The sequence below is a fragment of the Ambystoma mexicanum genome, chromosome 8 (genome assembly GCF_040938575.1).
Source record: "Ambystoma mexicanum isolate Mex_15411 chromosome 8, UKY_AmexF1_1, whole genome shotgun sequence".
In the NCBI taxonomy this organism is placed as follows: domain Eukaryota; kingdom Metazoa; phylum Chordata; class Amphibia; order Caudata; family Ambystomatidae; genus Ambystoma; species Ambystoma mexicanum.
In genome coordinates, this window is record NC_090929.1 from 1673059346 (window position 1) to 1673083659 (window position 24314).

At 50.9% G+C, this 24314-nt stretch overlaps 1 protein-coding gene across 1 annotated transcript in view; it reads left to right on the top strand.

Annotated features, from left to right (window-relative positions):
* WDR11 (WD repeat domain 11) overlaps positions 1 to 24314 on the top strand; it is a 1001187-nt gene that overhangs the window by 59092 nt on the left and 917781 nt on the right. The gene's annotated exons all lie outside the window — the stretch shown is intronic.

Below are 24314 nucleotides of genomic sequence, written 5' to 3' on the forward strand. Positions count from 1 at the left end.
GGGGGTGTCTATCTGAGTGTCTGAAGCATGTCTATCCATGCAGCTGGCACAGAGGAAACCTGTCTGTCTATGCATCTTAAATACAGGTTCTTCTTGAAGGGTAAACTATTGGAAGATACCACATTGGTTAATTACTCGAGGATTCTTTTTGCTGCTGATCTGTCTTGCGGCCCCAAGCAAGCGACCTTAATGTCACAATCAAATGGGACTCTTATTAGGTTTGCCAGATCCTTTGGAGGTGAACCGTGCATGCTGAGCCTAGGGTCATAGCCCTGAAGATGCTCACACTTGCAGACTGCAGAACGTTCCTTGCTCATAGGTTTTCTGGTCCCTATATTACCTAGGCAGAAAAGTGGGGCCCTTGTATGTCAGGAGCATCATCAAATGTAGCCGACGGCTTTATGGTTTGCTTTTTTCCAAACAAACACACAAGGACTCCCTTATTTCATTGGGATCTGGGAGAAAAGAAGTCGAATGTTGTTGAGACCTCTGTTGGAGACACTCCACCCTCTGCCCCAGGATGGCCCAGCAGGTGGTCTAGTATGGACTTGAAAATTACAAGAGTGTAATTTGTCAACCCACCTATTCTTTCTTCTTTTGCCTCTGGCCTCTGTTCCATGGAAATGGTCCACGTCTTTCAGCGCAGAGGCAGCGGGTCCTTATTGCAAAAAGTCTGAGACAGTTATACATTTTATTTTGTTTTTCTATGCTGAAAATATGTTGAAGGCCAGAATCTTCACCCAACCCAGGACTGCCACCCTCTTCTGAATGATGATAGCTGACCCTGGTGTCAATTGGGCGCGTCAGTCCTTTTTGGCCGAAGCTTTGTAGGTCAGAAAAAGCACTTGTTCCCATGATTTGTGCTTTTTGTGGTTACATTGGTAGTCTCTCTAATATCTGCGTCTCTAATAATGCAATATTTCCGCATTCTTTCGTATGTTTGTAGCCACGGAGGATATCATCGCATGGTTATCTGTGTACCCACACAATACAGTGTATATGGCGTTTCTACCCTGAACCACACCCCTCTTTTTGCATGTGGATTGTGTCTGCTCTTGGGGTGCTGGGGTTATGAGCCCATTTTGGTTGTGGAAGGTCTGAACCATCAACAAAGACCAGAGCTGGGAATAGGGATGTCCACACATTGGGCATCGCTATGAGACTTGGAAAAGAGTTGGATAGACCAACTCCTGATGGTTCCCGCCTTGCGATATGCCCACTGAGGTATTGAGAGTGTGTCCTAGCTTTTGAGATGTCCGCTATCCTGCTAATGCAATGGTCTGCAAAACTGTGGCTCGCCAGACGTTCTGGATGAAAACTGCCATGATCACTCACCATTGACTGTGGTACATAGGCTGATGGGATTTGTAGTCCAAAACATCCTCGCAGCCAGCGGCTGCAGATTCATGTGGTAGTATCATATGATGGGCTCAATATGCGGTTGGCTTTGGAAGGTAACTGAGGTCCTGGATACAGACTTGATGGAGAAAGTGGTTATTACTGTTGCAACAAGTGTGATGCACAAGAGCACGTGTGTTTGTTTGTGTGTGTGTGTGTGTGTGTGTGTGTGCGCGCGCGCATGTCTCTGTGTGTGTATGTATATGTCCTTGTCTGGCTCAAGTATGATACCAAAGCAAATGAGAGCTACGCAATCACGCTTTTCAGGCTGATGGGTCAGGTGAGGACTGTAACTGAGCATATGACAGCATCTGAAACAGGATGTCACAACAGAAGGAGCTATGGTTGTGCTCGATATATAGAAGCATGTGAGGCGGTAACCGGGTACATGCAGGCATGTATGCCCAGTTACTGACCTTGCATTCCATGCACAGGAGCAACTGTCCAGATGCAGCCATCACTTGCTACTCCTCTAGTGGTCAGTTGGACATCATGTGCCTAAAGACACCCGCTCCAAAGTGGCTTCACCGAAATTTGGTGTCATTCAAATCTTTCAAGTAAATATGGCTTTTACACCCTTCATTTGTCTGTGCTGCAGTGTTATGCCTGATGCAGCTGGCATGCCCAGATGTAGTTCTGCATGCACAGGTGTTGCCATCTTATGTTATTTTAGTGTGCGTTTATACTTTGCCAAATTGTCACTGTGCTGCTCTCGGAACACCTAGTCCATGGAGTGACCTGTCCAATTATGGCCATCATTTCTGAGGTACCGCCTCCTACATGTCTAGTAACACACACACACAATCATTGGGAATGGTGCAGTGTATCTGTACTGCACCTATTGTGTAATTGTGGGTGTTTCGCAGGATTGTGACTGTTGTGGTGCTTGGGTAGAGCAGCATAATATTTTGTTTTTGGTCCATCTCCTCTCCTTCCTTTTCGACATGGGACATTCTGGTACATGCAGGAACCTCCCATGTGTTGCTGCATCTGGGGCATGGAACTGGGGCAATCACTGAGGGGTGGGGGGGAGGTGTGAGTCATTTGCATCCTTGCTCCGACCATGCACTCACTTTGTGCCCAGACCCCGGGCCTCCTCTGATCTTTTATTTCAATTTCAAAGTTCAGGTTTGGGTAAGGATTTTATGGGGATTGATTTCTAATGGGGGCAGGGGTATGATCTTGTGTAAGGTGATTGCTTGGCAATACATGGTATAATACTCTGTGAAAATGTGAGAGGTCCTTCAATGCATTCACAGAACGTAGGCAACACAGTGCATGCAATGAGAGTCGTTCGTCCGAGGTGGTTGGTGGGGGTTGGTCTGAACTCCGGAGGGATTGGGACCCACTGGGTTTCCAAAGGGTTGATGATGGGCAGTAGTAGTCAGTTGTCCCTACTGTCAGTAGATTGGGTGCATGCAGAATCTTGCTTTGATGTGTCTGTTGTTGTGCTCTGGGCCAAGCTGCGGTTTCAGCCTCTGGCTGCGAAAGGGCTTAATGTCTTGGCAAAAGGGATCATTTAATTGTTGTACCATGATTAATATGTGTGAGCACATGCAGCCAAGGCCTTTTACTCCAGGTTTGGTGCATGTGGTGGCCACACAATGCTAGTGATAAGGAGAGAAGAGAAGGGGGGTTGAGAAGATGATTATTTGATTGTTATGGCAACCAGTAATGCTCGTGACATTCATTGGCAAATACCATTCGCGTTTGTGTATGTTTTCTGCCATATAAGTCAGGGGTTGCGTTACTAAATGAGCCTTTCCTGTGTCCGTCGTCCCCACCCTCCCGAGACTGATGGATGGCAACAGAGTGCAAAGCCTCTTCCTACCTGTGACTTGGAGCCTCTGGGGGTGTCTAGCAGTCTTTCTGTCACTCTGAGAACCTCTGGAAGAGTTGGCCGGTTGATTAAGATTGGAAATGTTTAGGAAATGTTCCTCAGTGTTAAAAGATGCCTTGACGATGTGAGTGGGTGGATGTCGGAAAAACAGCTCCAGCGCAATTCAACGAAGACTGAGTTGGCACTGTTTGGACAAAACATCTACTCTCTGCAGCAAAGTGTTTATCTATCCCTAGCTTTCTTGGCTCGGAGGTGGAGTTCGATTCCAAGATAAAAAATGTGGGCTTGATCTGACAGCTGTGAAAAACCTAAGGATTTTCACTATACAGAACCTCAGGGAGCAGGGTAGGGGCACCCCATGATGAAATACGACACCCCCTTCCATTTGAAATATCTTACACATCCTATTATGCAGGATTTACGGACTTCCCAACCCCCCCCCCTTTACCCCCCTTTTTTCTGTCAAACACTGAGACGACGAGGAGGAGAGAGAGAGTGGGAGGGTGAGGATTACCAACCTAGAACCACATACATGGAAAACACTCTCCTCTTCCTACAGTGGACTCTTCCACTAACAAGACCAGGCCAAGTCAGGCCTCCCTTCACAACCATGCACACGTGAACATGATTACCACTCCCAGGAAGTATAAAAGGAGCAGGAAAGCACATTTTGAGCCGCTGGGATGCTGAAGGGGGCAGAGAAGCCAGAAGGAAGCAGCCAGAGTTGGAAGAACTCTCTAAGACTTGGAGGCGCGAGGAAGGCCAAACCTGTGAGCCGGTGAGCACCAGAGAGACTGCAGAGTGGTGGGAAGACTGTACCTCCAGAAGGTAAACCCAGGGGCAGCTGAGACTGCCTCACCATGCCCTAACCAGAGTTCCTCCCCTGAGTCAGACTCAGAGACTCAGGCCTTTGAGGTGCAGATGTGCAAGACCCTGACCTCAGGCCAAGTCCCATTGGAAAGCAGGGTGCACTCTGGGACCTGAACTTTAAAAACATTTATTTTTGGCATTTGTGGTAAAAAGGTCAGGGCCCGGTGGGCAGAGAGAACTTGAACGAGAATAAGAGCAAGACGCAATGTACGAGGAAGCAGTTATTCCAGGATGGCAGTTCGAACGTTAGAGAATGGCAGCGTAACCTGAAAGGACGTCAAGGAGATTTCCCTTGCCCTTTTCAACCCAGACCCACAAAACCTCTAAACAAAGAAACGCAAGACGGGGAATCGCAGCTGGCGAATGGTGTGACGGATGTCAGCGGTACATGGGACTCTCCTGCACTGATAGCCAGGGTGGGGAGACGAGGTTACCAGCGTAGTACTGTCCTTAACTCCAGCAGAAAAAGAAATACCAACGAGTTCAACGCAGCCGGTGAGTCAGGAATAATGAGGATTAGGCAGCCTGGCAACCAGTGTCCAGCAATGAAAACGGGAACAGCCTGTTCCAAGATCCACTCTGGTGTCCGCCCGGTCCTTACTACCACAGTGCATGGCGCATCCCACTCCCAAGACCCCTCTTCGCTTTATTTGGGGCTAGGGTAAATGAGGCTTCCCAGCAGCAGGCCAGGTGCCTGCGAGGCCCTTGCTGCCACAGCGCATAGAACAGCCCGCTCCAGGACCCCGCTCCGCTTTATTTGGGGCTAGGGTTAATGAGGCTTCCCAGCAGCAGGCCAGGTGCCTGGAAGGCCCTTGCTTCTACAGTGCATGGAACAGCCCGCTCCAAGACCCCACTCCGCTTTGTTCGGGGCTAGGGTTAATGAGGCTTCCCAGCAGCAGGCCTGGTGCCTGCGAGGCCCTTGCTGCCACAGCGCATAGAACAGCCCGCTCCAGGACCCCGCTCCGCTTTATTTGGGGCTAGGGTTAATGAGGCTTCCCAGCAGCAGGCCAGGTGCCTGGAAGGCCCTTGCTTCTACAGTGCATGGAATAGCCCGCTCCAAGACCCTGCTCCGCTTTGTTTGGGGCTAGGGTTAATGAGGCTTCCCAGCAGCAGGCCTGGTGCCTGCGAGGCCCTTGCTGCCACAGCGCATAGAACAGCCCGCTCCAGGACCCCGCTCCGCTTTATTTGGGGCTAGGGTTAATGAGGCTTCCCAGCAGCAGGCCTGGTGCCTGCAAGGCCCTTGCTTCTACAGTGCCTGGAACAGCCCGCTCCAGGACCCCCCTCCGCTTTGTTTGGGGCTAGGGTTAATGAGGCTTCCCAGCAGCAGGCCTGGTGCCTGCAAGGCCCTTACTTCCACAGTGCATGGAACAGCCCGCTCCAAGACCCCGCTCTGCTTTGTTTTGGGCTAGGGTTAATGAGGCTTCCCAGCAGCAGGCCTGGTGCCTGCGAGACCCTTACTTCCACAGTGCATGGAACAGCCCACTCCCAAGACCCCGCTCTGCTTTGTTGGAGTTTAGGGTTAATGAGGCTTCCCAGCAGCAGGCCTGGTGCCTGCGAGGCCCTTGCTGCCACAGTGCATCGAACAGCCCGCTCCCAAGACCTCGCTCTGCTTTGTTGGAGTTTAGGGTTAATGAGGCTTCCCAGCAGCAGGCCTGGTGCCTGCGAGGCCCTTGCTGCCACAGCGCATGGAACAGCCCGCTCCAAGACCCCGCTCTGCTTTGTTTGGGGCTAGGGTTAATGAGGCTTCCCAGCAGCAGGCCTGGTGCCTGCGAGGGGGTATGCAGTGATAAAATTGCGGCAAAAATGTTGCTTGTACAAAAAATGGCAGCAAAAATGCAGTGGTTTGACCTTTTAAAGGTGACCCCATCACACTATTTAGGGGGAGCAGGGTTTGCGGAGGTGTCCCCCGGCCCGCTTAAATGGTATAATGTGTCCGGGGGGGTGTCCCCCGCAACCTTTACATGGATTGCTGTGGCAAAACGCAGCATATTTGCCACAATGTTTTGTGTCCACGGCCATTTTTACCACGATTTTAACACATGGAACGCTTGCGAGGCCCTTTCTTCCAGTGTATGGAACAGCCCGCTCCAGGACCCCGCTCCGCTTTGTTTGGGGCTAGGGTTAATGAGGATTACCAGCAGCAGGCCTGGTGCCTGCGAGGCCCTTGCTTCCACAGTGCCTGGAACAGCCCGCTCCCAAGACCCTGCTCCGCTTTGTTCGGGGCTAGGGTTAATGAGGCTTCCCAGCAGCAGGCCTGGTGCCTGCGAGGCCCTTACTTCCACAGTGCATGGAACAGCCCGCTCCCAAGACCCCGCTCTGCTTTGTTGGAGTTTAGGGTTAATGAGGCTTCCCAGCAGCAGGCCTGGTGCCTGCGAGGGGGTATGCAGTGATAAAATTGCGGCAAAAATGTTGCTTGTACATAAAATGGCAGCAAAAATGCAGTGGTTTGACCTTTTTAAAGGTGTACCCCATCACACTATTTAGGGGGAGCGGGGTTTACGGGGGTGTCCCCCTGCCCGCTTAAATGGTATAGTATGTCCGGGGGGTGCAGGGGTGTCCCCCGCATCCTTTACATGGATTGCTGTGGCAAAAACACAGCCTTTTTGCCACAATGTTTTGTGTCCACGGCCATTTTTACCACGATTTTAACACATGGAACCCCTGCGAGGCCCTTTCTTCCAGTGTATGGAACAGCCCACTCAAGAACCCCGCTCCGCTTTGTTTAGGGCTAGGGTTAATGAGGATTACCTGCAGCAGGCCTGGTGCCTGCGAGGCCCTTGCTTCCACAGTGCCTGGAACAGCCCGCTCCAGGACCCCGCTCTGCTTTGTTTGGGGCTAGGGTTAATGAGGCTTCCCAGCAGCAGGCCTGGTGCCTGCGAGACCCTTACTTCCACAGTGCCTGGAACAGCCCGCTCCAGGACCCCCCTCCGCTTTGTTTGGGGCTAGGGTTAATGAGGCTTCCCAGCAGCAGGCCTGGTGCCTGCGAGGCCCTTGCTGCTACAGCGCATGGAACAGCCCGCTCCCAAGACCCTGCTCCGCTTTGTTTGGGGGTAGGGTTAATGAGGCTTCCCAGCAGCAGGCCTGGTGCCTGCGAGGCCCTTGCTTCTATAGTGCATGGAACAGCCCGCTCAAGGACCCCGCTCCGCTTTGTTTGGGGCTAGGGTTAATGAGGCTTCCCAGCAGCAGGCCTGGTGCCTGCGAGGCCCTTGCTTCCACAGTGCCTGGAACAGCCCGCTCCAGGACCCCCCTCCGCTTTGTTTGGGGCTAGGGTTAATGAGGCTTCCCAGCAGCAGGCCTGGTGCCTGCGAGGCCTTTACTTCCACAGTGCATGGAACAGCCCGCTCCCAAGACCCTGCTCCGCTTTGTTTGGGGGTAGGGTTAATGAGGCTTCCCAGCAGCAGGCCTGGTGCCTGCGAGGCCCTTGCTTCTATAGTGCATGGAACAGCCCGCTCAAGGACCCCGCTCCGCTTTGTTTGGGGCTAGGGTTAATGAGGCTTCCCAGCAGCAGGCCTGGTGCCTGCGAGGCCTTTACTTCCACAGTGCATGGAACAGCCCGCTCCCAAGACCCTGCTCCGCTTTGTTTGGGGGTAGGGTTAATGAGGCTTCCCAGCAGCAGGCCTGGTGCTTGCGAGGCCCTTGCTTCTATAGTGCATGGAACAGCCCGCTCAAGGACCCCGCTCCGCTTTGTTTGGGGCTAGGGTTAATGAGGCTTCCCAGCAGCAGGCCTGGTGCCTGCGAGGCCCTTGCTGCCACAGTGCCTGGAACAGCCCGCTCCAGGACCCCCCTCCGCTTTGTTTGGGGTTAGGGTTAATGAGGCTTCCCAGCAGCAGGCCTGGTGCCTGCGAGGCCCCCCTCCTGGAGGCCCGCTCCAGGACCCCCCTCCGCTTTGTTTGGGGCTAGGGTTAATGAGGCTTCCCAGCAGCAGGCCTGGTGCCTGCGAGGCCCTTGCTTCCACAGTGCATGGAACAGCCCGCTCCCAAGACCCTGCTCCGCTTTGTTTGGGGGTAGGGTTAATGAGGCTTCCCAGCAGCAGGCCTGGTGCCTGCGAGGCCCTTGCTTCCACAGTGCCTGGAACAGCCCGCTCCAGGACCCCCCTCCGCTTTGTTTGGGGTTAGGGTTAATGAGGCTTCCCAGCAGCAGGCCTGGTGCCTGCGAGGCCCCCCTCCTGGAGGCCCGCTCCAGGACCCCCCTCCGCTTTGTTTGGGGCTAGGGTTAATGAGGCTTCCCAGCAGCAGGCCTGGTGCCTGCGAGGCCCTTGCTTCCACAGTGCATGGAACAGCCCGCTCCCAAGACCCTGCTCCGCTTTGTTTGGGGGTAGGGTTAATGAGGCTTCCCAGCAGCAGGCCTGGTGCCTGCGAGGCCCTTGCTTCCACAGTGCATGGAACAGCCCGCTCCCAAGACCCTGCTCCGCTTTGTTTGGGGGTAGGGTTAATGAGGCTTCCCAGCAGCAGGCCTGGTGCCTGCGAGGCCTTTACTTCCACAGTGCATGGAACAGCCCGCTCCCAAGACCCTGCTCCGCTTTGTTTGGGGGTAGGGTTAATGAGGCTTCCCAGCAGCAGGCCTGGTGCTTGCGAGGCCCTTGCTTCTATAGTGCATGGAACAGCCCGCTCAAGGACCCCGCTCCGCTTTGTTTGGGGCTAGGGTTAATGAGGATTACCAGCAGCAGGCCTGGTGCCTGCGAGGCCCTTGCTGCCACAGTGCCTGGAACAGCCCGCTCCCAAGACCCCGCTCCGCTTTGTTTGGGGCTAGGGTTAATGAGGCTTCCCAGCAGCAGGCCTGGTGCCTGCGAGGCCCTTGCTTCCACAGTGCCTGGAACAGCCCGCTCCAGGACCCCCCTCCGCTTTGTTTGGGGTTAGGGTTAATGAGGCTTCCCAGCAGCAGGCCTGGTGCCTGCGAGGCCCCCCTCCTGGAGGCCCGCTCCAGGACCCCCCTCCGCTTTGTTTGGGGCTAGGGTTAATGAGGCTTCCCAGCAGCAGGCCTGGTGCCTGCGAGGCCCTTGCTGCCACAGTGCATGGAACAGCCCGCTCCCAAGACCCCGCTCCGCTTTGTTTAGGGCTAGGGTTAATGAGGCTTCCCAGCAGCAGGCCTGGTGCCTGCGAGGCCCTTGCTTCTACAGTGCATGGAACAGCCCGCTCCAGGACCCCGCTCTGCTTTGTTTGGGGCTAGGGTTAATGAGGCTTCCGAGCAGCAGGCCTGGTGCTTGCGAGGCCCTTGCTTCTACAGTGCATGTAACAGCCCGCTCTAAGACCCTGCTCTGCTTTTTTTGGGGCTAGGGTTAATGAGGCTTCCCCGCAGCAGGCCTGGTTTCTGCGAGGCCCTTGCTGCCACAGTGCATCGAACAGCCCGCTCCCAAGACCCCGCTCTGCTTTGTTGGAGTTTAGGGTTAATGAGGCTTCCCAGCAGCAGGCCTGGTGCCTGCAAGGCCCTTGCTGCCACAGCGCATGGAACAGCCCGCTCCAAGACCCCGCTCTGCTTTGTTTGGGGCTAGGGTTAATGAGGCTTCCCAGCAGCAGGCCTGGTGCTTGCGAGGCCCTTGCTTCTACAGTGCATGTAACAGCCCGCTCCAAGACCCTGCTCTGCTTTGTTTGGGGCTAGGGTTAATGAGGCTTCCCCGCAGCAGGCCTGGTGCCTGCGAGGCCCTTGCTGCCACAGTGCATCGAACAGCCCGCTCCCAAGACCTCGCTCTGCTTTGTTGGAGTTTAGGGTTAATGAGGCTTCCCAGCAGCAGGCCTGGTGCCTGCGAGGCCCTTGCTGCCACAGCGCATGGAACAGCCCGCTCCAGGACCCCGCTCCGCTTTGTTTGGGGCTAGGGTTAATGAGGCTTCCCAGCAGCAGGCCTGGTGCCTGCGAGGGGGTATGCAGTGATAAAATTGCGGCAAAAATGTTGCTTGTACAAAAAATGGCAGCAAAAATGCAGTGGTTTGACCTTTTAAAGGTGACCCCATCACACTATTTAGGGGGAGCAGGGTTTGCGGGGGTGTCCCCCGGCCCGCTTAAATGGTATAATGTGTCCGGGGGGTGTCCCCCGCATCCTTTAGATGGATTGCTGTGGCAAAACGCAGCATTTTTGCCACAATGTTTTGTGTCCACGGCCATTTTTACCACGATTTTAACACATGGAACGCCTGCGAGGCCCTTTCTTCCAGTGTATGGAACAGCCCGCTCCAGGACCCCGCTCCGCTTTGTTTGGGGCTAGGGTTAATGAGGCTTCCCAGCAGCAGGCCTGGTGCCTGCGAGGGGGTATGCAGTGATACAATCGCGGCAAAAATGTTGCTTGTACAAAAAGTGGCAGCAAAAATGCAGTGGTTTGACCTTTTAAAGGTGTACCCCATTACACTATTTAGGTGGAGCGGGGTTTACGGGGGTGTCCCCCGGCCCGCTTAAATGGTATAATGTGTCTGGGGGGTGCAGGGGTGTCCCCCGCATCCTTTACATGGATTGCTGTGGCAAAACACAGCCTTTTTGCCGCAATGTTTTGTGTCCACGGCCATTTTTACCACGATTTTAACACATGGAACCCCTGCGAGGCCCTTTCTTCCAGTGCCTGGAACAGCCCGCTCCAGGACCCCGTCCGCTTTATTTGGGGCTAGGGTTAATGAGGATTACCAGCAGCAGGCCTGGTGCCTGCGAGGCCCTTGCTTCTACAGTGCCAGGAACATCCCGCTCCAGGACCCCGCTCCGCTTTGTTTGGGGCTAGGGTTAATGAGGCTTCCCAGCAGCAGGCCTGGTGCCTGCGAGGCCCTTGCTTCCACAGTGCATGGAACAGCCCGCTCCAGGACCCCGCTCCACTTTGTTTGGGGCTAGGGTTAATGAGGCTTCCCAGCAGCAGGCCTGGTGCCTGCGAGGCCCTTGCTTCTACAGCGCATGGAACAGCCCGCTCCAGGACCCCGCTCCGCTTTGTTTGGGGCTAGGGTTAATGAGGCTTCCCAGCAGCAGGCCTGGTGCCTGCGAGGCCCTTGCTTCTACAGTGCCTGGAACAGCCCGCTCCAGGACCCCGCTCCGGTTTGTTTGGGGCTAGGGTTAATGAGGCTTCCCAGCAGCAGGCCTGGTGCCTGCGAGGCCCTTGCTTCCACAGTGCTTGGAAGAGCCCGCTCCAGGACCCCCCTCCCCTTTGTTTGGGGCTAGGGTTAATGAGGCTTCCCAGCAGCAGGCCTGGTGCCTGCGAGGCCCTTGCTTCTACAGCGCATGGAACAGCCCGCTCCAGGACCCCGCTCCGCTTTGTTTGGGGCTAGGGTTAATGAGGCTTCCCAGCAGCAGGCCTGGTGCCTGCGAGGCCCTTGCTTCCACAGTGCTTGGAACAGCCCGCTCCAGGACCCCCCTCCGCTTTGTTTGGGGCTAGGGTTAATGAGGCTTCCCAGCAGCAGGCCTGGTGCCTGCGAGGCCTTGCTTCCACAGTGCCTGGAACAGCCCGCTCCAGGACCCCGCTCCGCTTTGTTTGGGGCTAGGGTTAATGAGGCTTCCCAGCAGCAGGCCTGGTGCCTGCTAGGCCCTTGCTTCCACAGTGCCTGGAACAGCCCGCTCCAGGACCCCCCTCCGCTTTGTTTGGGGCTAGGGTTAATGAGGCTTCCCAGCAGCAGGCCTGGTGCCTGCGAGGCCCTTGCTGCTACAGCGCATGGAACAGCCCGCTCCAAGACTCCTCTCCGCTTTGTTTGGGGCTAGGGTTAATGAGGATTCCCAGCAGCAGGCCTGGTGCCTGCGAGGCCCTTGCTTCCACAGTGCATGGAACAGCCCGCTCCAGGACCCCGCTCCGCTTTGTTTGGGGCTAGGGTTAATGAGGCTTCCCAGCAGCAGGCCTGGTGCCTGCGAGGCTCTTGCTTCCACAGTGCTTGGAACAGCCCGCTCCAGGACCCAGCTCCGCTTTGTTTGGGGCTAGGGTTAATGAGGCTTCCCAGCAGCAGGCCTGGTGCCTGCGAGGCCCTTGCTTCCACAGTGCCTGGAACAGCCCGCTCCAGGACCCCGCTCCGCTTTGTTTGGGGCTAGGGTTAATGAGGCTTCCCAGCAGCAGGCCTGGTGCCTGCGAGGCCCTTGCTTCCACAGTGCATGGAACAGCCTGCTCCAGGACCCCCCTCCGCTTTGTTTGGGGCTAGGGTTAATGAGGCTTCCCAGCAGCAGGCCTGGTGCCTGCGAGGCCCTTGCTTCTACAGTGCTTGGAACAGCCCGCTCCAGGACCCCCCTCCGCTTTGTTTGGGGCTAGGGTTAATGAGGCTTCCCAGCAGCAGGCCTGGTGCCTGCGAGGCCCTTGCTTCCACAGTGCTTGGAACAGCCCGCTCCAGGACCCCGCTCCGCTTTGTTTGGGGCTAGGGTTAATGAGGATTACCTGCAGCAGGCCTGGTGCCTGCGAGGCCCTTGCTTCCACAGTGCCTGGAACAGCCCGCTCCAGGACCCCGCTCCGCTTTGTTTGGGCCTAGGGTTAATGAGGCTTCCCAGCAGCAGGCCTGGTGCCTGCGAGGCCCTGGCTTCCACACTGCCTGGAACAGCCCGCTCCAGGACCCTGCTCCGCTTTGTTTGGGGCTAGGGTTAATGAGGCTTCCCAGCAGCAGGCCTGGTGCCTGCGAGGCCCTTGCTTCCACAGTGCATGGAACAGCCTGCTCCAAGACCCCGCTCTGCTTTGTTTGGGCGCCCGCTCCGCTTTGTGATGTTCCATCTTTTCATCCTACCTGATCTTTGAGCTGTCATTGTGGCCTATAAAATTACCTGACACTACTTTAAACGGTAAAATACCTCTCTTTCTAGTCTGTCTTTTGTGGCCATTACTGGTTTCTTGTCACCTTTTAGTTGTGGGTTGGACATGCATATAAAAATAAAGCCATTTCTTTTAGTCTGGCACCACTCTTCACTGTAGCATTATTTTAGTCCACTAGTTAGCAGTAAAGATCCACTAATGCGCCATAACCAAAAGCAGAACATAATGTTACAGAGTAGACTAGGTTGGTTATGTGGGGGTCGGTGTGTCGGGGGGAAATTCTGCCGGGGTCGGCCGGGCCGTCCGCAGACCTCCGGGCAGGGAGGCCCCAACTCCTCCCGTATATCCCAGATGAGATAGAGTATGAGACACACACAAGGAGCAAGGTGACTCTGCTGTTTATTATGCAAACGGCAGGGATGGGTCAAGGAGCGTACGCGTTCGTCCTGACACACACACAATCGTGGGGCTCGCAGGCCCTTTTTACTGTATTATGACGCGCTACTTGCGTCACGTCAAAAAGTTAGCAAAAAACCTATCGCCACTCTTAATTGGTTGCTCGAGTGGTAGGGTTAGTATAGTACACATATAGAGAATGATATTAGTGGACAAGGTGTAGTCAGGTGGTATATCTGGGTTGTCCCTACAATTAGATACATAAGAATTGTTACATGAAGACTCCTGAGGATTGGCTAATGTTACTGACGTCTGAGATGAGAGCCCCATGTTCTGATTGGTGCACCCGTGAGCTTCCCAGCCTGGGACCACCGTTGTTCCCAGCTCTCGGTGTACCTGTGATTGCAACAACGTTTCAATAGGGGTACGTGCAGACAATGTGAGGATTTATTCATAGGTGGAAGGCTGACCGCTCCCACTGTAGCAGATGTCCATTGAGCCTTTCAAGTGTATTGGCCTGTGTCTCGTAGCGAGGGACCCAGACGCCTTTTTTCTCCTGGGCTTTGGCATCTCGTCAGGTTCGGCTTGGTCACGTGGGGAGGGACCGTGAAAGAGGCAGAATTCTGCACAATTAATATTGCTTTTTCTACTGCGCGTCTGGTTTAATTTGCCGGCGTGACTTTAACGTTGGTGCGCGGGGTGCGAGGTTGCAACATCGTGCCTTTGATGATTTGTTCTTGGACTGTGAGTTTGCAACATTACGACCTTGGCTGGTTGCTCCACTGGGTTCTTTCTGCAGGATCAGCAACCTGACTCGTGCTTTGTTAATGTCCACGGGAGCTCTTGGTTGAGGCCTACTTGGGCCTGGTGCATAATTAGTCCGTTTGGTGCATAGGTGCTTTTAGGTTATAATAGCATATATTTCCATGACCAGTATCGTGTTTCCATTATACCTCTATGGTGGTAATGGGTTTCAAGAGAAGCGTGAGCAAGCGTTATAAATGAGCTCATGATGCGTCTTGCGTTTCTGCATTCTGAAAGCCTATATAAAAATAATAAAGATGCACGTCCGTGAATATGCCTGTCGCCTACGTCAGAGCACTGAGTATGTTCTTCGTGTAGATTGGTGTGGAAATGTTCAGTGTGTATATTTGTACAGAAGTGCTTCCCGTTGTCTAGGTCGTCATGGCATCTCTAACGACGTGTGGATTTTAGTCTAGCTGATCCGAACCGCAGGTGTCGGCATGGCCAGTGCGGGCTGTTGGGCAGGCAGATGGACACATCCGTATGTTCCTGTACCAGGGTACCTGGTCGTCTGGTAAATGGACAAACTCTTCTCGCGGCGGGTGTCTGGGCCGTGATCCTCTAGGCCAAGCGCGAGAGGTGAAGGACGGGAGCCTGGTCTTCCATTCTCCCACTTCAGTCCCCCCTCTGGTCGACTTGTCGACCACAAACATATCCTTCTCGTTATCTCCTCTTACCCTCCATATCTTAGTTATCCCTCCGAGATGTCCATAATGGTTTACATGATCTTCAAATGACCAATACATATATTCACATGTTCCTCCAGGGGTACAGTATACCCATCTTCCTATGTAGCTCCTGGGGTTCCTCGGGTTCTCGATCTTCACTGATGGTGGGTCTAGATGGTTGGTGATGATTTGGGTGCGCAGCTTCTCCCTCTCTTGTATTATCACCCCTGTATGCTGGCCATCATCTGCTGGCATCAAGGGGTGCATTCCCACCATTTCCAGCAACTCGTCAGTCGTGCGTGCCTTCCGGGCTTTCCAAAATCTAATTATGATCAGAGTAGCTCCAGCCAAAATAGTACACCCCACTATTATTTTCAGTCCATCTGACAGCCAAGATGGCATCCATGACCATAATAGTGAAAACCAGCTCTTATCCTTGTCTACACCGTTACTTTCATCCATCATTTTGGAGTGCATCTGGGCCAATTGTGATACTGCTTCTGTCAGTGTACCATTGTCAGCATCGTTGGCAGGTATGAACGTGCAGCAAGATTGTCCTATCTTTGCACAAACTCCTCCTTCCATTGCTGTGAGAAGGTCCAATACATATCTGTTCTGTAGTGCTACCATCCTTACAGCTCGCAGCTCCTCTTTAATTGCGTTGAACCCATTTACTGTTGAATTGATGGTCATCATTAGTTCCCATCTGGTTATTTGGAGCCATTTTGCGTTTGCGTATGCCTGCAGTCCCGGATGTATTATTGAGGAGAAAAACATTGCTGCTCTGCTGAATAGTCTGTGTTCTGGCGGTATTGACGTTAGTTCCGTTTCTGACCTTCCCCACAGGTAATTTCCTGTCAGTGGCTCTCCTTGTCGTTTTCTCCTATTTAGGACAGTATCCTCGCTGTTGGTCTTGTTCTCTTGCTCCTTCTGGAGTGGTGCAGATCTCTTTCGTCTCTTATCCCCTTCATCCATTTTAGGAAATTTCGCCACATTGACATGCTTCTTAGGTACCACTAGTGATGGTACATTGACGTGTACCATTGTGCACACACCATTCCACAGGGGAGGCAGTGTATGATATGCCTTTTCTCCACAGGCCCAATAATGGTCCATTATTACTGCTGTTCCCGCTCCCCCCTCAGGTAACTCCATCACGCTTGCACAGTTGGTGTTATATCCTACGTCCACCTCTCCTTTATGCTGGTAGCATACTTTGGGCGCAGTCAATGGTAGTATTGTTATTGGGTCTTCATCTTCTTCTACCCACGTGAGCATTGGTACGTACTTGATCCACGTCGTCCAACATCGATGATTGTGTGTCTCGATGGTTGAGATAGTTTCTTTTGTTACCATGTTGCTGCCAATTACTCCTATCTCCCAGCTGTTGTCCAGATACACTTTTCCTGTTATCGTCAGTAGCGGCCTCTCCCAGCATCCTTGTTTACCCGCAACTTCAGTGGCGTACCAATCACATGGTAGATACTGCAGTGTTACCTTCTTTGTTTCTCCTTTTGCAGGGCCACTTGTTATGTATTTGAATGCTTCAGCATGTAAACTGGTCTTGTGGTAACTCAGATAGGTCTTAAGGAAGTTGTTTTCATATGGGTATGAGTCTCGTGTTTTCCATGTCATGTGCACTACTGTTCCTTGAAATCTTCCTTTCGTTTGGAACAGGGCCAAATATATTATGCACTGTGCTGTCTTTTCATCTATTTCAGTGGCAACAAATGTTCGTGAAGCGCTCATGGCGTATGGTATTAATGAGCAAACGTAACAGCTATCCTCAGTTGTCTGCTTACCAATGCGGGTCATGTGCTGGTACCATATGTTGTTTGTGACGTGTGCTGAATCTTGTACATAATTATCAATACCTTTATTGTCTGAGTATGTGCTGCGTTTAACTCTATTTTGCTTGGGTGCAATGTTACTATTACCACCTGACGTAACACCTGTTGCAGCAGGGAACGGGGGTATATTAGGTTTGGGTGCAGCAATAAAACTGATAGCATAGCTGTACTGCCAGACAGAGGCAGCCAAGAACCCGGTGATCATAAAAATCCCTATTATTTTTATTACATATGCTAATTTCACCGGCATTTTGCTCTTACCTTGCTGCAGTCCTGGCAGCGTATTCTTGTGACGTTAAAGTTGCCCGCCTAAAAGTTCTCAAAAGTGCTCGTTATTAAATGTTAGTTTTGTTTTCTTAAGCTCTCCCTATCAAGTAGTCATTCAGTGCCCAGGTGAAGAGCTGCTCCCACGCTACTCTTAGGACCGGCAAGTATGGGCGGAGGTGGGGCATGTAATTTTCTATGGCCAGGAGGAAGGCTGTGTAGTAGACACGTACCCTTCTCCTTTTTAAGTATGTTGGCCTTTTTATTTCGTATACAAATTGGTGTGACAATTCTTCTGGGTAGTTATCGTCTGGCAGCACCATCTACGCCTGCACACTGAATTTGTTAATTAGCTTTTCTTACAATACAATATTACGCAGTTCCTGTATGTGCGAGAGACAAAAGAGAACATTCACGTGTTTACATGTGTATTGGTGCAAGCAATGTCCTTCAGTTTTAATTACAATTGTACTTAGCAGTCCATGGGGGGGGGTTTTTCTCAAATGGCGGAAGTGTTTTTACTCTTTGAGCGTGTGACCATAGGGTGGGCAGTATGGGGATCACCCCTTTCTTCGTCAGTTATTGTCTCCGAGGGAACAATTGGGTCGTTGTCTGTGATGGAACTTTCTTCCGCTGTCGGGGATGTTGTTACTGTCCTTCCAATGGACCTGTCGTTGGCGCTGGGGCGGGTCTGCAGTTTGTAGATCTTTACGTCATGTAGGTGGTTCCAGGCACGCTTATCCTTTAGTTTTACTGCTCTTGTTGATACGTCCTCCACCAGATGGGGGCCAGTGAACCTCTTCTCGTTCCACTTTCTATTGAAATTGCGAAGTAGTACGTGGTCACCTTTGGCAAGTTTGCACGAGTTCTCCTTTCCCAATTCTGTATTTTCGTCTTTTTCTTGGTTGCTGGTAGACCCGCCCCGTGTGCGCTCTAGCTGTTGAGACACAAACACGACACTAGTAATCAAAGAAGACACATATTGATACATTTCATCACCTAACACATTCGCTGAACTTTCGTGGTCGGTGAATGCCCTTGACGTTGGTGTTAGGGGAAGGCGCATTTGACGTCCAGTAACCACTTCGTGAGGGGTGAGGTGGTGGTCGGACCCTGGCCTGTTTCTAAGTTCAAACAATGCTAACGGAAGGCAATACAACCAACTTTTCTTTGTTGTTTGTTGTATTTTAGCAATTGCCTCCTTCAATAAGCCATTCAGGCGTTCACATACACCATTAGCCTGTGGGTGGTATGCACATGCAAATTTGTGTTTAATGTTCAGCAGGGATGTGATATGCTGGAACATTTCATTTGCGAAATGGGGGCCGTTGTCTGATCTTAACACCTCACACACTCCCCACCTGGGGAAGACCTCCCTTACTATGAATTCGGCTGCTCTAAACGCATCAGGGTGTGAACAGGGCCCTGCTTCAATCCACCTAGAAAATGGGCATACTACTACAATCATATACCTATTACCTTGACATATGTTGATCATATCAACATAGTCAATGTGAAGGTGCCGAAAAGGTCCTTCTGGCCGGGGTATGGTACCTCTTATCACTTTTAAAGTATGACCGGCCGTAAACTGTTGACATGTGAGGCAATTGCTGATAAAATTTGACACATGAGAGGTTAACTCGGGACAAAACCAATCTTCTCTAATTCGTGCTGCAATTATTTCCTTGCCTGTATGGGCAGGGTGATGTAATTGGCTCAGGGCGGTATTTAACAGTGCCAACGGTATTACAACTTTCCCAGTGCCACCCTGGCGCCATAGTGCGTCGGTTGGTGACATTGTGCATCCTCTTTTCACCCATACTTCTTTTTCGGCCATTGGTGCAGCCGCTTGTAGTTCCATAATCTGTGTGGCTGGGAGATGGGTGTACCCTTCTCTTATTAACATCTCCCTAGCTATTCCCCTCCCTCTCCCTCTCTGTGAGTCTGTGGGGTTCCATATCTCACCAAAATATGCAGCATATTTCGCATGTGCGTCTGCTGCTGCATTTCCTTTTGAGACGTAGTCTTCTCCATTTGTGTGTGCGGTGCATTTTACTAGGGCTAGTTCTTGGGGGTCGTTTATTACTTCAATTAGTTCAGCCAACAAGAGGGCATGTTGTACTGGAGTGCCATCAGCTCTCCTAAACCCTCTTCTTCTCCATTTTGATAGCCCTGAGTGGACAGTCGATGTAACATATGCACTGTCGGAATATATAGTTACTCTTTTATTAAAACTTTCCTTTAATGCCAATATTAGTGCAACCAGTTCCGCGGCTTGAGCAGAGTAATGCTGTGGTAATTGTACACACTTCATAGCCACACACACCGGCGCCTCCATCATTTTTACTACTGCTGCCCCAGTCCTTCGTATCCCATCTCCTTGATCAATAGTTGATGACCCATCAATAAACAAAAGCTCACCTCCCTCTAGTGCGTTTTCTTCAACTTTCCTAGTACATGAGTACATTTCAGTTACTTGGGTGCAGTCGTGGGCGTAATCTCCCTCTTCAATTACTTCTGCTAGGAACCTTGCAGGGTTAACCGTGCTACATCTAACAATTGCTAGTTCAGCTTTAGACAAAATAATCTCATAACCTGATGCCCTCTGTGTCGTTAGTGTGGACTTAGGTTTATTCAATATCGCAAATAGTGCATGTTCCACAAATAGTGTAGTTGGACACCCCATAGTTATTGCTGATGCTTTTTCTACTGCAAAAGCAGCTGCAGCAAGACCTTGTTCACAAGAGAAGTGGCCTAACATTATAGGGTCTAAGTGACCGCTGTAAAATGCTACTGGTTTATAGCCCATGCTAGTTTTTTGGGCCAACACTGCTTTCATCACTGCTGAGTCGCAATGTGAAAATATAAAAAAGCGCCGCTCATAGTCTGGGGATGCCAGTACTGGAGCAGTTGATATCGCGTCTTTTAATTCGTCAAATGCCTCCCTCATTTCCATAGTCCACCCCAACTTTTTCTCCCCTTTATTTGCTTCCTTCAAACCCTCAAGCAGGGGTCCTATGTATGAGCTATAATCAAATACCCATGCTCTACAGTAGTTGCACAGCCCCAGAAATTGCTGCAGTTCTCTCACAGTCTGTGGCACGGGAGTGCTTGAGATGGCCTGTGCTCTTTGTGGTGCAATCCTTCTTCCATGTTGGGATATCAGTTGGCCAATGTAAAGTACCTGTTCCTGACAGTATTGTATCTTTTCCATGTCTACCTTGTACCCCTTTTCAGCCAATATTGTCAACATTTTTAAGGAGTCCTCTCTACATTTGCTTTCGTTTGTACTGCAAATTATTATGTCATCCACATACTGTAACACTGTGCTTTCCACCTCAACGTTACCCAAATCCATCTGTATTACTCTATTGAAAATTGAGGGTGATTCACAATACCCCTGTGGTAATCTGGCATGTTTCCACTTTGTATTTCGGTAAGTGAAGCTTGTCAAATCTTGTGAGTCTGGGTGTAATGGTATTGAGAAAAAAGCATTTTTAAGGTCAATCACTGTAAATCGTGATGCTTCTGCTGGAATGCCACACAATATTGTGGCCGGGTTTGCTGTTACTGGATACTCTGCTTCTACTATGTTGTTCAAGGGTCTGAGGTCCTGTATGAAGCGCCAAGACCCCCCTTTAGCCTTGCGCACCGGGTACACAGCTGTGTTACATGGTGATTCTGAGGGGACCAATATGCCATTGTTTATAAGGGCCGTTATGGTTTCATATATGCCCTCATCTGCCTCTTTTGACAATGGGTACTGTTTCACTCTTGGTAGTATGGCACCTTTTTTCAATTTTATCCTTACACCCCCTATGCTTTTTATGCATCCCACGTCATAAGGGCTAATAGTCCATAATGATTTGGGCACCTTTGACATATCTTCCTTAAAAAATGGGACTGGGGTGCCTGCGGGTGCCTCAAGTGCCATTGCAATTTTCTGTGCTACTTGTTTGTGAGCCACTCTTAGCCATATTTCTACACTCATCATGAACACCATTTCACCTTCCTCCTTTTCTTCTGAAAACAGCTCTTCATCTGACACCTGGGTCAGCCTACATCCTTCTGCTAGTGCTATCACTGCCCTCCATGCTCTCCCTTCTTTATCTTGGGCGTGCACAGCAACATAATCAGCTGTTGCAATAATGCTCTCGATGTCCATTACAAACACCTTCCCTTCCAGTTCATTAACTGGTGTTTCTGGTCGGAACAGATAGGCTGCTGGCCTTCTCCATATTTTCCCTCCTATCCCTGGCATCCATGCAAATGCCATGTCTGTGCCATACTGGAATAGCTCGCCATCTACTGGCTCCGCTCTAATCGCTATCTGTCCACAGTATGCTTGCAAAATCTGTCGTGCTGCGAGCATGTTAATCCCTGGAGTAGAGCAAATTATGCCATCCTCTGTAAAGGAGATCGTCATATTCAACCTGTTCATTATGTCTCTCCCCAGTATATTTACTGGTGAGGCACTATAATACAAAAGTGGGACTGACAGATCATAATCTCCAATAGATAAGGGAACGTTATCAGTAAATGGAACCAACCCTTTAGCCCCAGAAAATCCTTGGGTGTTCATGGCTTCGCCTGACATCTTAAATTTACCTTCCCTTATGCAAGACCGGGTTGCCCCGGTGTCAACAAGGAATGATAATTTTTTGTCACCTATCGTTACCTCTATGCGTGGCTCCTCCGCACTATTAGGTGTTACTGACAGGATGGGACACACCAAGGCCGTCTGTGGGCTGACCTATTGGGGGTACAATGATTGGCCATTCCCTGTGTAAGGGTTGTGTCCCAACACCGTCACCCCACCCAATTGTGTTCGTTCATTTTGGGGTGGTGGTTGTATTAACGCCACTTGTTGTTGTGGCGGCGTCAGTTGCTGTGTTATTTGTTGTTGTGGCAGTGAATAGGTTTGTGGCTGTTGTGTTTGTTGTTGTTGGTCACTCCCTTGTTGTGACATCTGCTGTTGTTGTATGCCCTGCTGTTCTTGTGGGGTCCTAGGTTGTGCTTGTTCATTCCATGCTGGTGTTCCTGGCCTGACCCTACATGTACGTGACATGTGTCCTAATAGTCCGCAGCTCCAACACACGGGTGGTTCCCTGTTTTGCCATGGGAAGCTCCCTGTGTTGTCCTGGTATACGGGTTGCCCTGTGGGGTAGTAATTTCTGAGTCCCCCAGCCTGTTGCTGGGTATTATATCCATATCCTCTCCCCCTCATAAACCCTCCTCTCCCTCTGTTATAACTATAATACCCAGTTCCTTGCATTGGGTACCCTCCTCCCATGTTTGGTGCGTGTAATTGCAGAGGCAGCACTTGCTGTATTACACCTTGTGGAGGCGCTATTTGAGCTGGATCTTGTGCAGCCACTACTTGCGTTGGGCTTTGGGCCATTGGTGTGGGCGTAGTTATTAGTGCCCCTTCCATTGTATATTTAGTAAGTTTTTTCTGTACTAATTTGGCCTCTTCTGTTTTCCTGTCCTCCTCCTTTTGTTTCATTTTTCCTTGCCATGTCCTGCAGTGATGTACTATAGTCAGTTGTATTTCTGGCCATGGTTTTGCTTCCATCCCCACTACTTTCTTTAGTTGTTTCTGAATTCCTTCTGGGAGCCCTTGTACTAGTATATGGTAAAATATGGCTGGTGTTTTGTCCCATTGTTCTCTAGTTTCCATGCGCCACTTCTCTTGAATATCCTGGATATAATCAACAGGATCCTCATTTTCACCCATCTTACGGGAAGTAATGGCTCCTATGTCTGATGTGTCTGGGTACTGCACTCTCAGTGCCTGCCATAGCGCATGTCTGCAGTTTGCAAATGGTGCCCCATCATGCGATGTGTTTGTTATTGTTACCCCATGGAATCCCGCTCTCTTCCAAATGTCATCCGCTCTATCCCCTAATATTGATATTAACAGGCCCTTCACATCTCCTACTGCTAGTTTCTGTCCTGCAGTGTGTTTTTCCATTTCATATATCCACTTACCCGCACCTCCACTTAGTGATGGGAGCCTACATTTTATATTTTCCTTATCCGTATGTTTCCAAGGTACATACTGTGGTCTAACCCCTCCTCTCTCCAGCAGTGGCATTAAATTCTGTCTTGTGTCACCCTTTACGCTCCATGATATTGAGTCTTCACACCCCTCCTCTTCCCCCATTTCTTTTACTACTTCAAATTCTTCCTTACTACCTCTGCCCCTACCTCCCTCTTCTTCCTTTCCCCTTCTTTCATCATTTCCTGTGTTCAATATGGGTATGTTTATTTGTCTGTCTTGCCTGCGACTAGGGAGGTCCCTAAGCCGACATGCATAAGGTGTAAGTTCGTTCATGAAGGGCGCGAGCTTTATTCTGTGCAGAGAGCGTGCGGTGGTTGAACATGTAGGTTATGACGTGGGAGGGCGGCGTGATGGGGATGTGGGTGGCGTGGTTTCATTGGTTTGTGTTTCCCCTATTCTTTTCACTTCCTCCTTACTTCTCTCCAGCTCCTCCCATCTTCTACTTATCCAGGGCGAATCTATGTTTGTTCTAGTGAGGTACAGTTTATCTAAGCTTTCCCTTTCACTCTTTCTTCCATCCTTCTCCACTCCTCCTTCCTCCTCACTGCAAAAATCATTCATAAATGGCACCCCCCACTCTGCCTTTTTTCCTTTTATTGTTACTGTTTTCAAATCTATTAGGTCTCTTTCTCCCCTTTCGTTGTTACCAACTGTTCCCCCTAGTGCTGATGTCGTTGCTACCTCCCTACTTTTATATACATCTCCCCATCTTTCACTCTCCCTACCCCTCCCTTCTCTTCCTCCTTCACTTCTCTCCTCCATTTCCCTACTATTTTCCTCCCTTTTCCTTTTCAATTCCTCCATTACTTCGTTGCTCATCTGTTCCAATATCCTTTCATCCTCTCTCTTCCTTTCCCATTTCACCCTTTCTCTTTCTACTATACTCTCTATTACCTTCCCCTCTTCATATTTCTTAGCTGTCTCGGATATTATCCTCCTCCTCCATAATTCCATTTCTTTTTCCTTTTCTTCTTCTTCCTTCTTCTTCTCTCTCAGCACTACTCTTGATACCCTATCTGCTGCTGCTTTTACCCTTTCACCTTCTCTCTTTTGCTCCTCACTTCGTTCCCTTAATTTTTCCAATTCGTCCTTACCTTCTTTCCTTTTCCTCACTCTCTCTCTTTCCTCCCTTTCAAGTTGTTTGATCAGTTCATTCTGCTCATCCCTTAGTTTTGCTAATCTTTCCTCCAAAATCTCTTCCTTCTGCCGTAGTAGCTCCTCTCCCCTCATTTCACTCTCTCTGGCACTATCCTCGTTTGTCCTCTTTACCGCCTCCCTTTCTTCTCCAGTTAGTGAGCCTCGTAATTTCAACAATATCTGTGCAGCTACCCACTCATCGTTTCCTATCTCTACAGTCTGCTCTTCTCTAATCCTCCCTTCCCCCATTGGTATCTTCCCATGAGCCACATATGGTGGAGGGCTGTATGCCGGGTTTGAGTATCCTTCAGCCGCCCTTAACTGTCCTTCTATTTCTCCT